The sequence below is a fragment of the Lithobates pipiens genome, unplaced genomic scaffold (genome assembly GCF_037356315.1).
Source record: "Lithobates pipiens isolate NorthernLeopardFrog02 unplaced genomic scaffold, aLitPip1_a1.2 Scaffold_8, whole genome shotgun sequence".
Taxonomy (NCBI): domain Eukaryota; kingdom Metazoa; phylum Chordata; class Amphibia; order Anura; family Ranidae; genus Lithobates; species Lithobates pipiens.
This window is the reverse complement of record NW_027507903.1, coordinates 568,221,029-568,239,078: the sequence shown is the minus strand read 5'-3', so window position 1 is coordinate 568,239,078 and position 18,050 is coordinate 568,221,029. Positions and strand designations below refer to the sequence as shown.

At 45.8% G+C, this 18,050-nt stretch overlaps 17 non-coding genes across 17 annotated transcripts; 8 read left to right on the top strand and 9 right to left on the bottom strand.

The window, feature by feature from the left end:
- Positions 1-3: 3 nt before the first annotated feature.
- Positions 4-75, bottom strand: TRNAE-UUC (transfer RNA glutamic acid (anticodon UUC)). Its single transcript has one exon. It is a non-coding gene; the product is annotated as a tRNA-Glu (tRNA).
- Positions 76-1,116: 1,041 nt separating this feature from the next.
- TRNAE-UUC (transfer RNA glutamic acid (anticodon UUC)) lies at positions 1,117-1,188 on the bottom strand. Its single transcript has one exon. It is a non-coding gene; the product is annotated as a tRNA-Glu (tRNA).
- A 2,152-nt stretch (positions 1,189-3,340) lies between these two features.
- TRNAE-UUC (transfer RNA glutamic acid (anticodon UUC)) lies at positions 3,341-3,412 on the bottom strand. The gene has a single exon. It is a non-coding gene; the product is annotated as a tRNA-Glu (tRNA).
- Positions 3,413-3,494: 82 nt separating this feature from the next.
- Positions 3,495-3,567, top strand: TRNAM-CAU (transfer RNA methionine (anticodon CAU)). The gene has a single exon. It is a non-coding gene; the product is annotated as a tRNA-Met (tRNA).
- A 2,155-nt stretch (positions 3,568-5,722) lies between these two features.
- Positions 5,723-5,795, top strand: TRNAM-CAU (transfer RNA methionine (anticodon CAU)). Its single transcript has one exon. It is a non-coding gene; the product is annotated as a tRNA-Met (tRNA).
- A 1,961-nt stretch (positions 5,796-7,756) lies between these two features.
- Positions 7,757-7,828, bottom strand: TRNAE-UUC (transfer RNA glutamic acid (anticodon UUC)). Its single transcript has one exon. It is a non-coding gene; the product is annotated as a tRNA-Glu (tRNA).
- A 1,041-nt stretch (positions 7,829-8,869) lies between these two features.
- On the bottom strand, positions 8,870-8,942 carry TRNAV-UAC (transfer RNA valine (anticodon UAC)). Its single transcript has one exon. It is a non-coding gene; the product is annotated as a tRNA-Val (tRNA).
- An 82-nt stretch (positions 8,943-9,024) lies between these two features.
- On the top strand, positions 9,025-9,097 carry TRNAM-CAU (transfer RNA methionine (anticodon CAU)). The gene has a single exon. It is a non-coding gene; the product is annotated as a tRNA-Met (tRNA).
- A 1,039-nt stretch (positions 9,098-10,136) lies between these two features.
- Positions 10,137-10,209, top strand: TRNAM-CAU (transfer RNA methionine (anticodon CAU)). The gene has a single exon. It is a non-coding gene; the product is annotated as a tRNA-Met (tRNA).
- Positions 10,210-11,057: 848 nt separating this feature from the next.
- On the bottom strand, positions 11,058-11,129 carry TRNAE-UUC (transfer RNA glutamic acid (anticodon UUC)). Its single transcript has one exon. It is a non-coding gene; the product is annotated as a tRNA-Glu (tRNA).
- Positions 11,130-11,249: 120 nt separating this feature from the next.
- Positions 11,250-11,322, top strand: TRNAM-CAU (transfer RNA methionine (anticodon CAU)). The gene has a single exon. It is a non-coding gene; the product is annotated as a tRNA-Met (tRNA).
- An 848-nt stretch (positions 11,323-12,170) lies between these two features.
- On the bottom strand, positions 12,171-12,242 carry TRNAE-UUC (transfer RNA glutamic acid (anticodon UUC)). The gene has a single exon. It is a non-coding gene; the product is annotated as a tRNA-Glu (tRNA).
- Positions 12,243-15,509: 3,267 nt separating this feature from the next.
- On the bottom strand, positions 15,510-15,581 carry TRNAE-UUC (transfer RNA glutamic acid (anticodon UUC)). The gene has a single exon. It is a non-coding gene; the product is annotated as a tRNA-Glu (tRNA).
- An 82-nt stretch (positions 15,582-15,663) lies between these two features.
- TRNAM-CAU (transfer RNA methionine (anticodon CAU)) lies at positions 15,664-15,736 on the top strand. The gene has a single exon. It is a non-coding gene; the product is annotated as a tRNA-Met (tRNA).
- A 1,039-nt stretch (positions 15,737-16,775) lies between these two features.
- Positions 16,776-16,848, top strand: TRNAM-CAU (transfer RNA methionine (anticodon CAU)). Its single transcript has one exon. It is a non-coding gene; the product is annotated as a tRNA-Met (tRNA).
- Positions 16,849-17,696: 848 nt separating this feature from the next.
- Positions 17,697-17,768, bottom strand: TRNAE-UUC (transfer RNA glutamic acid (anticodon UUC)). Its single transcript has one exon. It is a non-coding gene; the product is annotated as a tRNA-Glu (tRNA).
- A 120-nt stretch (positions 17,769-17,888) lies between these two features.
- On the top strand, positions 17,889-17,961 carry TRNAM-CAU (transfer RNA methionine (anticodon CAU)). The gene has a single exon. It is a non-coding gene; the product is annotated as a tRNA-Met (tRNA).
- Positions 17,962-18,050: the final 89 nt, after the last annotated feature.

The window sequence follows — 18,050 nt, the reverse complement described above, 5'->3', positions numbered from 1 at the left end:
CATTTCCCATACCGGGAGTCGAACCCGGGCCGCCTGGGTGAAAACCAGGAATCCTAACCGCTAGACCATATGGGAAAACTAGCTGTCTTGTTTTGAGAAAAATAGAGAAAACCAAAGGGAAAAAAAGATGTGCCACCGCCATCAGCTTCCACGTATGGTGGCCAGCTATGACACACATATCACTTTCACTAATTGGCCTCGTTAGCGCAGCAGGTAGCGCGTCAGTCTCATAATCTGAAGATCGTGAGTTCGATCCTCACACGGGGCACTACTCTCTAACCATTTTGTGAGCCTTGGGGTCCTTAATCTATGAAAAACACTACTCTTCATCCCTTAGGTCTTGTAGGAAACCATATGGATGGAAAATTGACCGGAAGATCAAGCTTTCAGTGCTCTTTTGCCTTCCACTATATTCCACCCAGCTAAAATCTTTAGCTCTGCATCCAACAGACCTTGCAAGATACAATGTCTACTCATCCTGGAACAACAGAGGCATTTTCCATCTATGTGACATGCTTCCCTTAGTTTCATCACACAGAAAGAACAAAGCACCGAGGAATTCAAAAGGGCTTTTTCAAAGGTGTGGAAAAAAAAGATGATGTCTCTGTCAGAGAATGGTTTGCAGATGATTGGCACATAGATATTTGCCAATGCAAATGTGCAGAAGAGCGAGAACGGCCGAGAAACTTCATGTGCTAGTACGCATGTGCGTACGCCAAAGCGCACACAATGCGTGACAATTTCTGGTGCCCAGTGGCCTATTTAAAGCTAGCAGCATAAGCCATTAGTTGATGGATGATCTTCAGCTTCCCCTGTGAGTTCCTGTGATCCTGATATTATTCATGTGTGAAAATTCATGTGCCAGTGCGCATATACGTACGCCAAAGCGCGTGCATGAGCCATTAGTTGCTGGATGAACTTCAGCTTGCCCTGTGAGTTCCTGTGTTCCTGATAGTATTTCATTTCCTGTCCTGACCCGGCTTGACCTGTCTTGTCTGCATCCCTGGCTTTGACCCTTGGTACTTTGACAAGAAGGGAATGATTGGAGGTTACAATGGAAAAACAGCTTTGAGGTTTCAGCACTAGGAGTGTGCGGGTCGTTAAAAGGACTTGCATTTCCCATACCGGGAGTCGAACCCGGGCCGCCTGGGTGAAAACCAGGAATCCTAACCGCTAGACCATATGGGAAAACTAGCTGTCTTGTTTTGAGAAAAATAGAGAAAACCAAAGGGAAAAAAAGATGTGCCACCGCCATCAGCTTCCAAGTATGGTGGCCAGCTATGACACACATATCAATTCACTAATTGGCCTCGTTAGCGCAGCAGGTAGCGCGTCAGTCTCATAATCTGAAGGTCGTGAGTTCGATCCTCACACTGGGCACTACTCTCTAACCATTTTGTGAGCCTTGGGGTCCTTAATCTATGAAAAACACTACTCTTCATCCCTTAGGTCTTGTAGGAAACCATATGGATGGAAAATTGACCGCAAGATCAAGCTTTCAGTGCTCTTTTGCCTTCCACCATATTCCACCCAGCTAAAATCTTTAGCTCTGCATCCAACAGACCTTGCAAGATACAATGTCTACTCATCCTGGAACAACAGAGGCATTTTCCATCTATGTGACATGCTTCCCTTAGTTTCATCACACAGAAAGAACAAAGCACCGAGGAATTCAAAAGGGCTTTTTCAAAGGTGTGGAAAAAAAAGATGATGTCTCTGTCAGAGAATGGTTTGCAGAAGATTGGCACATAGATATTTGCCAATGCAAATGTGCAGAAGAGCGAGAACGGCCGAGAAACTTCATGTGCTAGTACGCATGTGCGTACGCCAAAGCGCACACAATGCGTGACAATTTCTGGTGCCCAGTGGCCTATTTAAAGCTAGCAGCATAAGCCATTAGTTGCTGGATGATCTTCAGCTTCCCCTGTGAGTTCCTGTGATCCTGATATTATTCATGTGTGAAAATTCATGTGCCAGTGCGCATATACGTACGCCAAAGCGCGTGCATGAGCCATTAGTTGCTGGATGAACTTCAGCTTGCCCTGTGAGTTCCTGTGTTCCTGATAGTATTTCATTTCCTGTCCTGACCCGGCTTGACCTGTCTTGTCTGCATCCCTGGCTTTGACCCTTGGTACTTTGACAACAAGGGAATGATTGGAGGTTACAATGGAAAAACAGCTTTGAGGTTTCAGCACTAGGAGTGTGCGGGTCGTTAAAAGGACTTGCATTTCCCATACCGGGAGTCGAACCCGGGCCGCCTGGGTGAAACCAGGAATCCTAACCGCTAGACCATATGGGAAAACTAGCTGCCTTGTTTTGAGAAAAATAGAGAAAACCAAAGGGAAAAAAAGATGTGCCACCGCTATCAGCTTCCAAGTATGGTGGCCAGCTATGACACACATATCACTTTCACTAATTGGCCTTGTTAGCGCAGCAGGTAGCGCGTCAGTCTCATAATCTGAAGGTCGTGAGTTTGATCCTCACACGGGGCACTACTCTCTAACCATTTTGTGAGCCTTGGGGTCCTTAATCTATGAAAAACACTACTCTTCATCCCTTAGGTCTTGTAGGAAACCATATGGATGGAACATTGACCGGAAGATCAAGCTTTCAGTGCTCTTTTGCCTTCCACCATATTCCACCCAGCTAAAATCTTTAGCTCTGCATCCAACAGACCTTGCAAGATACAATGTCTACTCATCCTGGAACAACAGAGGCATTTTCCATCTATGTGACATGCTTCCCTTAGTTTCATCACACAGAAAGAACAAAGCACCGAGGAATTCAAAAGGGCTTTTTCAAAGGTGTGGAAAAAAAAGATGATGTCTCTGTCAGAGAATGGTTTACAGAAGATTTGCACATAGATATTTGCCAATGCAAATGTGCAGAAGAGCGAGAACGGCCGAGAAACTTCATGTGCTAGTACGCATGTGCGTACGCCAAAGCGCACACAATGCGTGACAATTTCTGGTGCCCAGTGGCCTATTTAAAGCTAGCAGCATAAGCCATTAGTTGCTGGATGATCTTCAGCTTCCCCTGTGAGTTCCTGTGATCCTGATATTATTCATGTGTGAAAATTCATGTGCCAGTGCGCATATACGTACGCCAAAGCGCGTGCATGAGCCATTAGTTGCTGGATGAACTTCAGCTTGCCCTGTGAGTTCCTGTGTTCCTGATAGTATTTAATTTCCTGTCCTGACCCGGCTTGACCTGTCTTGTCTGCATCCCTGGCTTTGACCCTTGGTACTTTGACAAGAAGGGAATGATTGGAGGTTACAATGGAAAAACAGCTTTAAGGTTTCAGCACTAGGAGTGTGCGGGTCGTTAAAAGGACTTGCATTTCCCATACCGGGAGTCGAACCCGGGCCGCCTGGGTGAAAACCAGGAATCCTAACCGCTAGACCATATGGGAAAACTAGCTGCCTTGCTTTGAGAAAAATAGAGAAAACCAAAGGGAAAAAAAGATGTGCCACCGCCATCACATTCACTAATTGGCCTCGTTAGCGCAGCAGGTAGCGCGTCAGTCTCATAATCTGAAGGTCGTGAGTTCGATCCTCACACGGGGCACTACTCTCTAACCATTTTGTGAGCCTTGGGGTCCTTAATCTATGAAAAACACTACTCTTCATCCCTTAGGTCTTGTAGGAAACCATATGGATGGAAAATTGACCGCAAGATCAAGCTTTCAGTGCTCTTTTGCCTTCCACCATATTCCACCAAGCTAAAATCTTTAGCTCTGCATCCAACAGACCTTGCAAGATACAATGTCTACTCATCCTGGAACAACAGAGGCATTTTCCATCTATGTGGCATGCTTCCCTTAGTTTCATCACACAGAAAGAACAAAGCACCGAGGAATTCAAAAGGGCTTTTTCAAAGGTGTGGAAAAAAAAGATGATGTCTCTGTCAGAGAATGGTTTGCAGAAGATTTGCACATAGATATTTGCCAATGCAAATGTGCAGAAGAGCGAGAACGGCCGAGAAACTTCATGTGCTAGTACGCATGTGCGTACGCCAAAGCGCACACAATGCGTGACAATTTCTGGTGCCCAGTGGCCTATTTAAAGCTAGCAGCATAAGCCATTAGTTGCTGGATGATCTTCAGCTTCCCCTGTGAGTTCCTGTGATCCTGATATTATTCATGTGTGAAAATTCACGTGCCAGTGCGCATATACGTACGCTAAAGCGCGTGCATGAGCCATTAGTTGCTGGATGAACTTCAGCTTGCCCTGTGAGTTCCTGTGTTCCTGATAGTATTTAATTTCCTGTCCTGACCCGGCTTGACCTGTCTTGTCTGCATCCCTGGCTTTGACCCTTGGTACTTTGACAACAAGGGAATGATTGGAGGTTACAATGGAAAAACAGCTTTGAGGTTTCAGCACTAGGAGTGTGCGGGTCGTTAAAAGGACTTGCATTTCCCATACCGGGAGTCGAACCCGGGACGCCTGGGTGAAAACCAGGAATCCAAACCGCTAGACCATATGGGAAAACTAGCTGCCTTGGTTTGAGAAAAATAGAGAAAACCAAAGGGAAAAAAAGATGTGCCACCGCCATCAGCTTCCAAGTATGGTGGCCAGCTATGACACACATATCACTTTCACTAATTGGCCTCGTTAGCACAGCAGGTAGCGCGTCAGTCTCATAATCTGAAGGTCGTGAGTTCGATCCTCACACGGGGCACTACTCTCTAACCATTTTGTGAGCCTTGGGGTCCTTAATCTATGAAAAACACTACTCTTCATCCCTTAGGTCTTGTAGGAAACCATATGGATGGAAAATTGACCGGAAGATCAAGCTTTCAGTGCTCTTTTGCCTTCCACCATATTCCACCCAGCTAAAATCTTTAGCTCTGCATCCAACAGACCTTGCAAGATACAATGTCTACTCATCCTGGAACAACAGAGGCATTTTCCATCTATGTGACATGCTTCATTTAGTTTCATCACACAGAAAGAACAAAGCACCGAGGAATTCAAAAGGGCTTTTTCAAAGGTGTGGAAAAAAAAGATGATGTCTCTGTCAGAGAATGGTTTGCAGAAGATTGGCACATAGATATTTGCCAATGCAAATGTGCAGAAGAGCGAGAACGGCCGAGAAACTTCATGTGCTAGTACGCATGTGCGTACGCCAAAGCGCACACAATGCGTGACAATTTCTGGTGCCCAGTGGCCTATTTAAAGCTAGCAGCATAAGCCATTAGTTGCTGGATGATCTTCAGCTTCCCCTGTGAGTTCCTGTGATCCTGATATTATTCATGTGTGAAAATTCATGTGCCAGTGCGCATATACGTACGCCAAAGCGCGTGCATGAGCCATTAGTTGCTGGATGAACTTCAGCTTGCCCTGTGAGTTCCTGTGTTCCTGATAGTATTTCATTTCCTGTCCTGACCCGGCTTGACCTGTCTTGTCTGCATCCCTGGCTTTGACCCTTGGTACTTTGACAACAAGGGAATGATTGGAGGTTACAATGGAAAAACAGCTTTGAGGTTTCAGCACTAGGAGTGTGCGGGTCGTTAAAAGGACTTGCATTTCCCATACCGGGAGTCAAACCTGGGCCGCCTGGGGTGAAAACCAGGAATCCTAACCGCTAGACCATATGGGAAAACTAGCTGCTTTGTTTTGAGAAAAATAGAGAAAACCAAAGGGAAAAAAAAGATGTGCCACCGCCATCAGCTTCCAAGTATGGTGGCCAGCTATGACACACATATCACTTTCACTAATTGGCCTCGTTAGCGCAGCAGGTAGCGCGTCAGTCTCATAATCTGAAGGTCGTGAGTTCGATCCTCACACGGGGCACTACTCTCTAACCATTTTGTGAGCCTTGGGGTCCTTAATCTATGAAAAACACTACTCTTCATCCCTTAGGTCTTGTAGGAAACCATATGGATGGAACATTGACCGGAAGATCAAGCTTTCAGTGCTCTTTTGCCTTCCACCATATTCCACCCAGCTAAAATCTTTAGCTCTGTATCCAACAGACCTTGCAAGATACAATGTCTACTCATCCTGGAACAACAGAGGCATTTTCCATCTATGTGACATGCTTCCCTTAGTTTCATCACACAGAAAGAACAAAGCACAGAGGAATTCAAAAGGGCTTTTTCAAAGGTGTGGAAAAAAAAGATGATGTCTCTGTCAGAGAATGGTTTGCAGAAGATTGGCACATAGATATTTGCCAATGCAAATGTGCAGAAGAGCGAGAACGGCCGAGAAACTTCATGTGCTAGTACGCATGTGCGTACGCCAAAGCGCACACAATGCGTGACAATTTCTGGTGCCCAGTGGCCTATTTAAAGCTAGCAGCATAAGCCATTAGTTGCTGGATGATCTTCAGCTTCCCCTGTGAGTTCCTGTGATCCTGATATTATTCATGTGTGAAAATTCATGTGCCAGTGCGCATATACGTACGCCAAAGCGCGTGCATGAGCCATTAGTTGCTGGATGAACTTCAGCTTGCCCTGTGAGTTCCTGTGTTCCTGATAGTATTTCATTTCCTGTCCTGACCCGGCTTGACCTGTCTTGTCTGCATCCCTGGCTTTGACCCTTGGTACTTTGACAAGAAGGGAATGATTGGAGGTTACAATGGAAAAACAGCTTTGAGGTTTCAGCACTAGGAGTGTGCGGGTCGATAAAAGGACTTGCATTTCCCATACCGGGAGTCAAACCCGGGCCGCCTGGGTGAAAACCAGGAATCCTAACCGCTAGACCATATGGGAAAACTAGCTGCCTTGCTTTGAGAAAAATAGAGAAAACCAAAGGGAAAAAAAGACGTGCCACCGCCATCAGCTTCCAAGTATGGTGGCCAGCTATGACACACATATCACTTTGACTAATTGGCCTCGTTAGCACAGCAGGTAGCGCGTCAGTCTCATAATCTGAAGGTCGGGAGTTCGATCCTCACATGGGGCACTACTCTCTAAACATTTTGTGAGCCTTGGGGTCCTTAATTTATGAAAAACACTACTCTTCATCCCTTAGGTCTTGTAGGAAACCATATGGATGGAAAATTGACCGCAAGATCAAGCTTTCAGTGCTCTTTTGCCTTCCACCATATTCCACCCAGCTAAAATCTTTAGCTCTGCATCCAACAGACCTTGCAAGATACAATGTCTACTCATCCTGGAACAACAGAGGCATTTTCCATCTATGTGACATGCTTCCCTTAGTTTCATCACACAGAAAGAACAAAGCACCGAGGAATTCAAAAGGGCTTTTTCAAAGGTGTGGAAAAAAAAGATGATGTCTCTGTCAGAGAATGGTTTGCAGAAGATTGGCACATAGATATTTGCCAATGCAAATGTGCAGAAGAGCGAGAACGGCCGAGAAACTTCATGTGCTAGTACGCATGTGCGTACGCCAAAGCGCACATAATGCGTGACAATTTCTGGTGCCCAGTGGCCTATTTAAAGCTAGCAGCATAAGCCATTAGTTGATGGATGATCTTCAGCTTCCTCTGTGAGTTCCTGTGATCCTGATATTATTCATGTGTGAAAATTCATGTGCCAGTGCGCATATACGTACGCCAAAGCGCGTGCATGAGCCATTAGTTGCTGGATGAACTTCAGCTTGCCCTGTGAGTTCCTGTGTTCCTGATAGTATTTCATTTCCTGTCCTGACCCGGCTTGACCTGTATTGTCTGCATCCCTGGCTTTGACCCTTGGTACTTTGACAACAAGGGAATGATTAGAGGTTACAATGGAAAAACAGCTTTGAGGTTTCAGCACTAGGAGTGTGCGGGTCGTTAAAAGGACTTGCATTTCCCATACCGGGAGTCGAACCCGGGCCGCCTGGGTGAAAACCAGGAATCCTAACCGCTAGACCATATGGGAAAACTAGCTGCCTTGTTTTGAGAAAAATAGAGAAAACCAAAGGGAAAAAAAGATATGCCACCGCCATCAGCTTCCAAGTATGGTGGCCAGCTATGACACACATATCACTTTCACTAATTGGCCTCGTTAGCGCAGCAGGTAGCGCGTCAGTCTCATAATCTGAAGGTCGTGAGTTTGATCCTCACACGGGGCACTACTCTCTAACCATTTTGTGAGCCTTGGGGTCCTTAATCTATGAAAAACACTACTCTTCATCCCTTAGGTCTTGTAGGAAACCATATGGATGGAACATTGACCGGAAGATCAAGCTTTCAGTGCTCTTTTGCCTTCCACCATATTCCACCCAGCTAAAATCTTTAGCTCTGCATCCAACAGACCTTGCAAGATACAATGTCTATTCATCCTGGAACAACAGAGGCATTTTCCATCTATGTGACATGCTTCCCTTAGTTTCATCACACAGAAAGAACAAAGCACCGAGGAATTCAAAAGGGCTTTTTCAAAGGTGTGGAAAAAAAAGATGATGTCTCTGTCAGAGAATGGTTTGCAGAAGATTGGCACATAGATATTTGCCAATGCAAATGTGCAGAAGAGCGAGAACGGCCGAGAAACTTCATGTGCTAGTACGCATGTGCGTACGCCAAAGCGCACACAATGCGTGACAATTTCTGGTGCCCAGTGGCCTATTTAAAGCTAGCAGCATAAGCCATTAGTTGCTGGATGATCTTCAGCTTCCCCTGTGAGTTCCTGTGATCCTGATATTATTCATGTGTGAAAATTCATGTGCCAGTGCGCATATACGTACGCCAAAGCGCGTGCATGAGCCATTAGTTGCTGGATGAACTTCAGCTTGCCCTGTGAGTTCCTGTGTTCCTGATAGTATTTCATTTCCTGTCCTGACCCGGCTTGACCTGTCTTGTCTGCATCCCTGGCTTTGACCCTTGGTACTTTGACAAGAAGGGAATGATTGGAGGTTACAATGGAAAAACAGCTTTGAGGTTTCAGCACTAGGAGTGTGCGGGTCGTTAAAAGGACTTGCATTTCCCATACCGGGAGTCGAACCCGGGCCGCCTGGAGTGTAAACCAGGAATCCTAACCGCTAGACCATATGGGAAAACTAGCTGCGTTGTTTTGAGAAAAATAGAGAAAACCAAAGGGAAAAAAAGATGTGCCACCGCCATCACATTCACTAATTGGCCTCGTTAGCGCAGCAGGTAGCGCGTCAGTCTCATAATCTGAAGGTCGTGAGTTCGATCCTCACACGGGGCACTACTCTCTAACCATTTTGTGAGCCTTGGGGTCCTTAATCTATGAAAAACACTACTCTTCATCCCTTAGGTCTTGTAGGAAACCATATGGATGGAAAATTGACCGGAAGATCAAGCTTTCAGTGCTCTTTTGCCTTCCACCATATTCCACCCAGCTAAAATCTTTAGTTCTGCATCCAACAGACCTTGCAAGATACAATGTCTACTCATCCTGGAACAACAGAGGCATTTTCCATCTATGTGACATGCTTCCCTTAGTTTCATCACACAGAAAGAACAAAGCACCGAGGAATTCAAAAGGGCTTTTTCAAAGGTGTGGAAAAAAAGATGATGTCTCTGTCAGAGAATGGTTTGCAGAAGATTGGCACATAGATGTTTGCTAATGCAAATGTGCAGAAGAGCGAGAACGGCCGAGAAACTTCATGTGCTAGTACGCATGTGCGTACGCCAAAGCGCACACAATGCGTGACAATTTCTGGTGCCCAGTGGCCTATTTAAAGCTAGCAGCATAAGCCATTAGTTGCTGGATGATCTTCAGCTTCCCCTGTGAGTTCCTGTGATCCTGATATTATTCATGTGTGAAAATTCATGTGCCAGTGCGCATATACGTACGCCAAAGCGCGTGCATGAGCCATTAGTTGCTGGATGAACTTCAGCTTGCCCTGTGAGTTCCTGTATTCCTGATAGTATTTCATTTCCTGTCCTGACCCGGCTTGACCTGTCTTGTCTGCATCCCTGGCTTTGACCCTTGGTACTTTGACAAGAAGGGAATGATTGGAGTTTACAATGGAAAAACAGCTTTGAGGTTTCAGCACTAGGAGTGTGCGGGTCGTTAAAAGGACTTGCATTTCCCATACCGGGAGTCGAACCCAGGCCGCCTGGGTGAAAAGCAGGAATCCTAACCGCTAGACCATATGGGAAAACTAGCTGCCTTGCTTTGAGAAAAATAGAGAAAACCAAAGGGAAAAAAAGATGTGCCACCGCCATCAGCTTCCAAGTATGGTGGCCAGCTATGACACACATATCATTTTCACTGATTGGCCTCGTTAGCGCAGCAGGTAGCGCGTCAGTCTCATAATCTGAAGGTCGTGAGTTCGATCCTCACACGGGGCACTACTCTCTAACCATTTTGTGAGCCTTGGGGTCCTTAATCTATGAAAAACACTACTCTTCATCCCTTAGGTCTTGTAGGAAACCATATGCATGGAAAATTGACCGGAAGATCAAGCTTTCAGTGCTCTTTTGCCTTCCACCATATTCCACCCAGCTAAAATCTTTAGCTCTGCATCCAACAGACCTTGCAAGATACAATGTCTACTCATCCTGGAACAACAGAGGCATTTTCCATCTATGTGACATGCTTCCCTTAGTTTCATCACACAGAAAGAACAAAGCACCGAGGAATTCAAAAGGGCTTTTTCAAAGGTGTGGAAAAAAAAGATGATGTCTCTGTCAGAGAATGGTTTGCAGAAGATTGGCACATAGATATTTGCCAATGCAAATGTGCAGAAGAGCGAGAACGGCCGAGAAACTTCATGTGCTAGTACGCATGTGCGTACGCCAAAGCGCACACAATGCGTGACAATTTCTGGTGCCCAGTGGCCTATTTAAAGCTAGCAGCATAAGCCATTAGTTGCTGGATGATCTTCAGCTTCCCCTGTGAGTTCCTGTGATCCTGATATTATTCATGTGTGAAAATTCATGTGCCAGTGCGCATATACGTACGCCAAAGCGCGTGCATGAGCCATTAGTTGCTTGATGAACTTCAGCTTGCCCTGTGAGTTCCTGTGTTCCTGATAGTATTTCATTTCCTGTCCTGACCCGGCTTGACCTGTCTTGTCTGCATCCCTGGCTTTGACCCTTGGTACTTTGACAACAAGGGAATGATTGGAGGTTACAATGGAAAAACAGCTTTGAGGTTTCAGCACTAGGAGTGTGCGGGTCGTTAAAAGGACTTGCATTTCCCATACCGGGAGTCGAACCCGGGCCGCCTGGGTGAAAACCAGGAATCCTAACCGCTAGACCATATGGGAAAACTAGCTGCCTTGCTTTGAGAAAAATAGAGAAAACCAAAGGGAAAAAAAGATGTGCCACCGCCATCAGCTTCCAAGTATGGTGGCCAGCTATGACACACATATCACTTTCACTAATTGGCCTCGTTAGCGCAGCAGGTAGCGCGTCAGTCTCATAATCTGAAGGTCGTGAGTTCGATCCTCACACGGGGCACTACTCTCTAACCATTTTGTGAGCCTTGGGGTCCTTAATCTATGAAAAACACTACTCTTCATCCCTTAGGTCTTGTAGGAAACCATATGGATGGAAAATTGACCGGAAGATCAAGCTTTCAGTGCTCTTTTGCCTTCCACCATATTCCACCCAGCTAAAATCTTTAGCTCTGCATCCAACAGACCTTGCAAGATACAATGTCTACTCATCCTGGAACAACAGAGGCATTTTCCATCTATGTGACATGCTTCCCTTAGTTTCATCACACAGAAAGAACAAAGCACCGAGGAATTCAAAAGGGCTTTTTCAAAGGTGTGGAAAAAAAAGATGATGTCTCTGTCAGAGAATGGTTTGCAGAAGATTGGCACATAGATATTTGCCAATGCAAATGTGCAGAAGAGCGAGAACGGCCGAGAAACTTCATGTGCTAGTACGCATGTGCGTACGCCAAAGCGCACACAATGCGTGACAATTTCTGGTGCCCAGTGGCCTATTTAAAGCTAGCAGCATAAGCCATTAGTTGCTGGATGATCTTCAGCTTCCCCTGTGAGTTCCTGTGATCCTGATATTATTCATGTGTGAAAATTCATGTGCCAGTGCGCATATACGTACGCCAAAGCGCGTGCATGAGCCATTAGTTGCTGGATGAACTTCAGCTTGCCCTGTGAGTTCCTGTGTTCCTGATAGTATTTCATTTCCTATCCTGACCCGGCTTGACCTGTCTTGTCTGCATCCCTGGCTTTGACCCTTGGTACTTTGACAAGAAGGGAATGATTGGAGGTTACAATGGAAAAACAGCTTTGAGGTTTCAGCACTAGGAGTGTGCGGGTCGTTAAAAGGACTTGCATTTCCCATACCGGGAGTCGAACCCGGGCCGCCTGGGTGAAAACCAGGAATCCTAACCGCTAGACCATATGGGAAAACTAGCTGCATTGATTTGAGAAAAATAGAGAAAACCAAAGTGAAAAAAAGATGTGCCACCGCCATCAGCTTCCAAGTATGGTGGCCAGCTATGACACACATATCACTTTGACTAATTGGCCTCGTTAGCGCAGCAGGTAGCGCATCAGTCTCATAATCTGAAGGTCGTGAGTTCGATCCTCACACGGGGCACTACTCTCTAACCATTTTGTGAGCCTTGGGGTCCTTAATCTATGAAAAACACTACTCTTCATCCCTTAGGTCTTGTAGGAAACCATATGGATGGAAAATTGACCGCAAGATCAAGCTTTCAGTGCTCTTTTGCCTTCCACCATATTCCACCCAGCTAAAATCTTTAGCTCTGCATCCAACAGACCTTGCAAGATACAATGTCTACTCATCCTGGAACAACAGAGGCATTTTCCATCTATGTGACATGCTTCCCTTAGTTTCATCACACAGAAAGAACAAAGCACCGAGGAATTCAAAAGGGCTTTTTCAAAGGTGTGGAAAAAAAAGATGATGTCTCTGTCAGAGAATGGTTTGCAGAAGATTGGCACATAGATATTTGCCAATGCAAATGTGCAGAAGAGCGAGAACGGCCGAGAAACTTCATGTGCTAGTACGCATGTGCGTACGCCAAAGCGCACACAATGTGTGACAATTTCTGGTGCCCAGTGGCCTATTTAAAGCTAGCAGCATAAGCCATTAGTTGCTGGATGATCTTCAGCTTCCCCTGTGAGTTCCTGTGATCCTGATATTATTCATGTGTGAAAATTCATGTGCCAGTGCGCATATACGTACGCCAAAGCGCGTGCATGAGCCATTAGTTGCTGGATGAACTTCAGCTTGCCCTGTGAGTTCCTGTGTTCCTGATAGTATTTGTTTTCCTGTCCTGACCCGGCTTGACCTGTCTTGTCTGCATCCCTGGCTTTGACCCTTGGTACTTTGACAACAACGGAATGATTGGAGGTTACAATGGAAAAACAGCTTTGAGGTTTCAGCACTAGGAGTGTGCGGGTCGTTAAAAGGACTTGCATTTCCCATACCGGGAGTGGAACCCGGGCCGCCTGGGTGAAAACCAGGAATCCTAACCGCTAGACCATATGGGAAAACTAGCTGCCTTGCTTTGAGAAAACTAGAGAAAACCAAAGGGAAAAAAAGATGTGCCACCGCCATCAGCTTCCAAGTATGGTGGCCAGCTATGACACACATATCATTTTCACTAATTGGCCTCGTTAGCACAGCAGGTAGCGTGTCAGTCTCATAATCTGAAGGTCGTGAGTTCGATCCTCACATGGGGCACTACTGTCTAACCATTTTGTGAGCCTTGGGGTCCTTAATCTATGAAAAACACTACTCTTCATCCCTTAGGTCTTGTAGGAAACCATATGGATGGAAAATTGACCGGAAGATCAAGCTTTCAGTGCTCTTTTGCCTTCCACCATATTCCACCCAGCTAAAATCTTTAGCTCTGCATCCAACAGACCTTGCAAGATACAATGTCTACTCATCCTGGAACAACAGAGGCATTTTCCATCTATGTGACATGCTTCCCTTAGTTTCATCACACAGAAAGAACAAAGCACCGAGGAATTCAAAAGGGCTTTTTCAAAGGTGTGGAAAAAAAAGATGATGTCTCTGTCAGAGAATGGTTTGCAGAAGATTGGCACATAGATATTTGCCAATGCAAATGTGCAGAAGAGCGAGAACGGCCGAGAAACTTCATGTGCTAGTACGCATGTGCGTACGCCAAAGCGCACACAATGCGTGACAATTTCTGGTGCCCAGTGGCCTATTTAAAGCTAGCAGCATAAGCCATTAGTTGCTGGATGATCTTCAGCTTCCCCTGTGAGTTCCTGTGATCCTGATATTATTCATGTGTGAAAATTCATGTGCCAGTGCGCATATACGTACGCCAAAGCGCGTGCATGAGCCATTAGTTGCTGGATGAACTTCAGCTTGCCCTGTGAGTTCCTGTGTTCCTGATAGTATTTGATTTCCTATCCTGACCCGGCTTGACCTGTCTTGTCTGCATCCCTGGCTTTGACCCTTGGTACTTTGACAAGAAGGGAATGATTGGAGGTTACAATGGAAAAACAGCTTTGAGGTTTCAGCACTAGGAGTGTGCGGGTCGTTAAAAGGACTTGCATTTCCCATACCGGGAGTGGAACCCGGGTCGCCTGGGTGAAAACCAGGAATCCTAACCGCTAGACCATATGGGAAAACTAGCTGCCTTGCTTTGAGAAAACTAGAGAAAACCAAAGGGAAAAAAAGATGTGCCACCGCCATCAGCTTCCAAGTATGGTGGCCAGCTATGACACACATATCATTTTCACTAATTGGCCTCGTTAGCACAGCAGGTAGCGTGTCAGTCTCATAATCTGAAGGTCGTGAGTTCGATCCTCACATGGGGCACTACTGTCTAACCATTTTGTGAGCCTTGGGGTCCTTAATCTATGAAAAACACTACTCTTCATCCCTTAGGTCTTGTAGGAAACCATATGGATGGAAAATTGACCGGAAGATCAAGCTTTCAGTGCTCTTTTGCCTTCCACCCTATTCCACCCAGCTAAAATCTTTAGCTCTGCATCCAACAGACCTTGCAAGATACAATGTCTACTCATCCTGGAACAACAGAGGCATTTTCCATCTATGTGACATGCTTCCCTTAGTTTCATCACACAGAAAGAACAAAGCACCGAGGAATTCAAAAGGGCTTTTTCAAAGGTGTGGAAAAAAAAGATGATGTCTCTGTCAGAGAATGGTTTGCAGAAGATTGGCACATAGATATTTGCCAATGCAAATGTGCAGAAGAGCGAGAACGGCCGAGAAACTTCATGTGCTAGTACGCATGTGCGTACGCCAAAGCGCACACAATGCGTGACAATTTCTGGTGCCCAGTGGCCTATTTAAAGCTAGCAGCATAAGCCATTAGTTGCTGGATGATCTTCAGCTTCCCCTGTGAGTTCCTGTGATCCTGATATTATTCATGTGTGAAAATTCATGTGCCAGTGCGCATATACGTACGCCAAAGCGCGTGCATGAGCCATTAGTTGCTGGATGAACTTCAGCTTGCCCTGTGAGTTCCTGTGTTCCTGATAGTATTTGATTTCCTATCCTGACCCGGCTTGACCTGTCTTGTCTGCATCCCTGGCTTTGACCCTTGGTACTTTGACAAGAAGGGAATGATTGGAGGTTACAATGGAAAAACAGCTTTGAGGTTTCAGCACTAGGAGTGTGCGGGTCGTTAAAAGGACTTGCATTTCCCATACCGGGAGTCGAACCCGGGCCGCCTGGGTGAAAACCAGGAATCCTAACCGCTAGACCATATGGGAAAACTAGCTGCGTTGTTTTGAGAAAAATAGAGAAAACCAAAGGGAAAAAAAGATGTGCCACCGCCATCACATTCACTAATTGGCCTCGTTAGCGCAGCAGGTAGCGCGTCAGTCTCATAATCTGAAGGTCGTGAGTTCGATCCTCACACGGGGCACTACTCTCTAACCATTTTGTGAGCCTTGGGGTCCTTAATCTATGAAAAACACTACTCTTCATCCCTTAGGTCTTGTAGGAAACCATATGGATGGAAAATTGACCGGAAGATCAAGCTTTCAGTGCTCTTTTGCCTTCCACCATATTCCACCCAGCTAAAATCTTTAGTTCTGCATCCAACAGACCTTGCAAGATACAATGTCTACTCATCCTGGAACAACAGAGGCATTTTCCATCTATGTGACATGCTTCCCTTAGTTTCATCACACAGAAAGAACAAAGCACCGAGGAATTCAAAAGGGCTTTTTCAAAGGTGTGGAAAAAAAGATGATGTCTCTGTCAGAGAATGGTTTGCAGAAGATTGGCACATAGATGTTTGCTAATGCAAATGTGCAGAAGAGCGAGAACGGCCGAGAAACTTCATGTGCTAGTACGCATGTGCGTACGCCAAAGCGCACACAATGCGTGACAATTTCTGGTGCCCAGTGGCCTATTTAAAGCTAGCAGCATAAGCCATTAGTTGCTGGATGATCTTCAGCTTCCCCTGTGAGTTCCTGTGATCCTGATATTATTCATGTGTGAAAATTCATGTGCCAGTGCGCATATACGTACGCCAAAGCGCGTGCATGAGCCATTAGTTGCTGGATGAACTTCAGCTTGCCCTGTGAGTTCCTGTATTCCTGATAGTATTTCATTTCCTGTCCTGACCCGGCTTGACCTGTCTTGTCTGCATCCCTGGCTTTGACCCTTGGTACTTTGACAAGAAGGGAATGATTGGAGTTTACAATGGAAAAACAGCTTTGAGGTTTCAGCACTAGGAGTGTGCGGGTCGTTAAAAGGACTTGCATTTCCCATACCGGGAGTCGAACCCAGGCCGCCTGGGTGAAAAGCAGGAATCCTAACCGCTAGACCATATGGGAAAACTAGCTGCCTTGCTTTGAGAAAAATAGAGAAAACCAAAGGGAAAAAAAGATGTGCCACCGCCATCAGCTTCCAAGTATGGTGGCCAGCTATGACACACATATCATTTTCACTGATTGGCCTCGTTAGCGCAGCAGGTAGCGCGTCAGTCTCATAATCTGAAGGTCGTGAGTTCGATCCTCACACGGGGCACTACTCTCTAACCATTTTGTGAGCCTTGGGGTCCTTAATCTATGAAAAACACTACTCTTCATCCCTTAGGTCTTGTAGGAAACCATATGCATGGAAAATTGACCGGAAGATCAAGCTTTCAGTGCTCTTTTGCCTTCCACCATATTCCACCCAGCTAAAATCTTTAGCTCTGCATCCAACAGACCTTGCAAGATACAATGTCTACTCATCCTGGAACAACAGAGGCATTTTCCATCTATGTGACATGCTTCCCTTAGTTTCATCACACAGAAAGAACAAAGCACCGAGGAATTCAAAAGGGCTTTTTCAAAGGTGTGGAAAAAAAAGATGATGTCTCTGTCAGAGAATGGTTTGCAGAAGATTGGCACATAGATATTTGCCAATGCAAATGTGCAGAAGAGCGAGAACGGCCGAGAAACTTCATGTGCTAGTACGCATGTGCGTACGCCAAAGCGCACACAATGCGTGACAATTTCTGGTGCCCAGTGGCCTATTTAAAGCTAGCAGCATAAGCCATTAGTTGCTGGATGATCTTCAGCTTCCCCTGTGAGTTCCTGTGATCCTGATATTATTCATGTGTGAAAATTCATGTGCCAGTGCGCATATACGTACGCCAAAGCGCGTGCATGAGCCATTAGTTGCTTGATGAACTTCAGCTTGCCCTGTGAGTTCCTGTGTTCCTGATAGTATTTCATTTCCTGTCCTGACCCGGCTTGACCTGTCTTGTCTGCATCCCTGGCTTTGACCCTTGGTACTTTGACAACAAGGGAATGATTGGAGGTTACAATGGAAAAACAGCTTTGAGGTTTCAGCACTAGGAGTGTGCGGGTCGTTAAAAGGACTTGCATTTCCCATACCGGGAGTCGAACCCGGGCCGCCTGGGTGAAAACCAGGAATCCTAACCGCTAGACCATATGGGAAAACTAGCTGCCTTGCTTTGAGAAAAATAGAGAAAACCAAAGGGAAAAAAAGATGTGCCACCGCCATCAGCTTCCAAGTATGGTGGCCAGCTATGACACACATATCACTTTCACTAATTGGCCTCGTTAGCGCAGCAGGTAGCGCGTCAGTCTCATAATCTGAAGGTCGTGAGTTCGATCCTCACACGGGGCACTACTCTCTAACCATTTTGTGAGCCTTGGGGTCCTTAATCTATGAAAAACACTACTCTTCATCCCTTAGGTCTTGTAGGAAACCATATG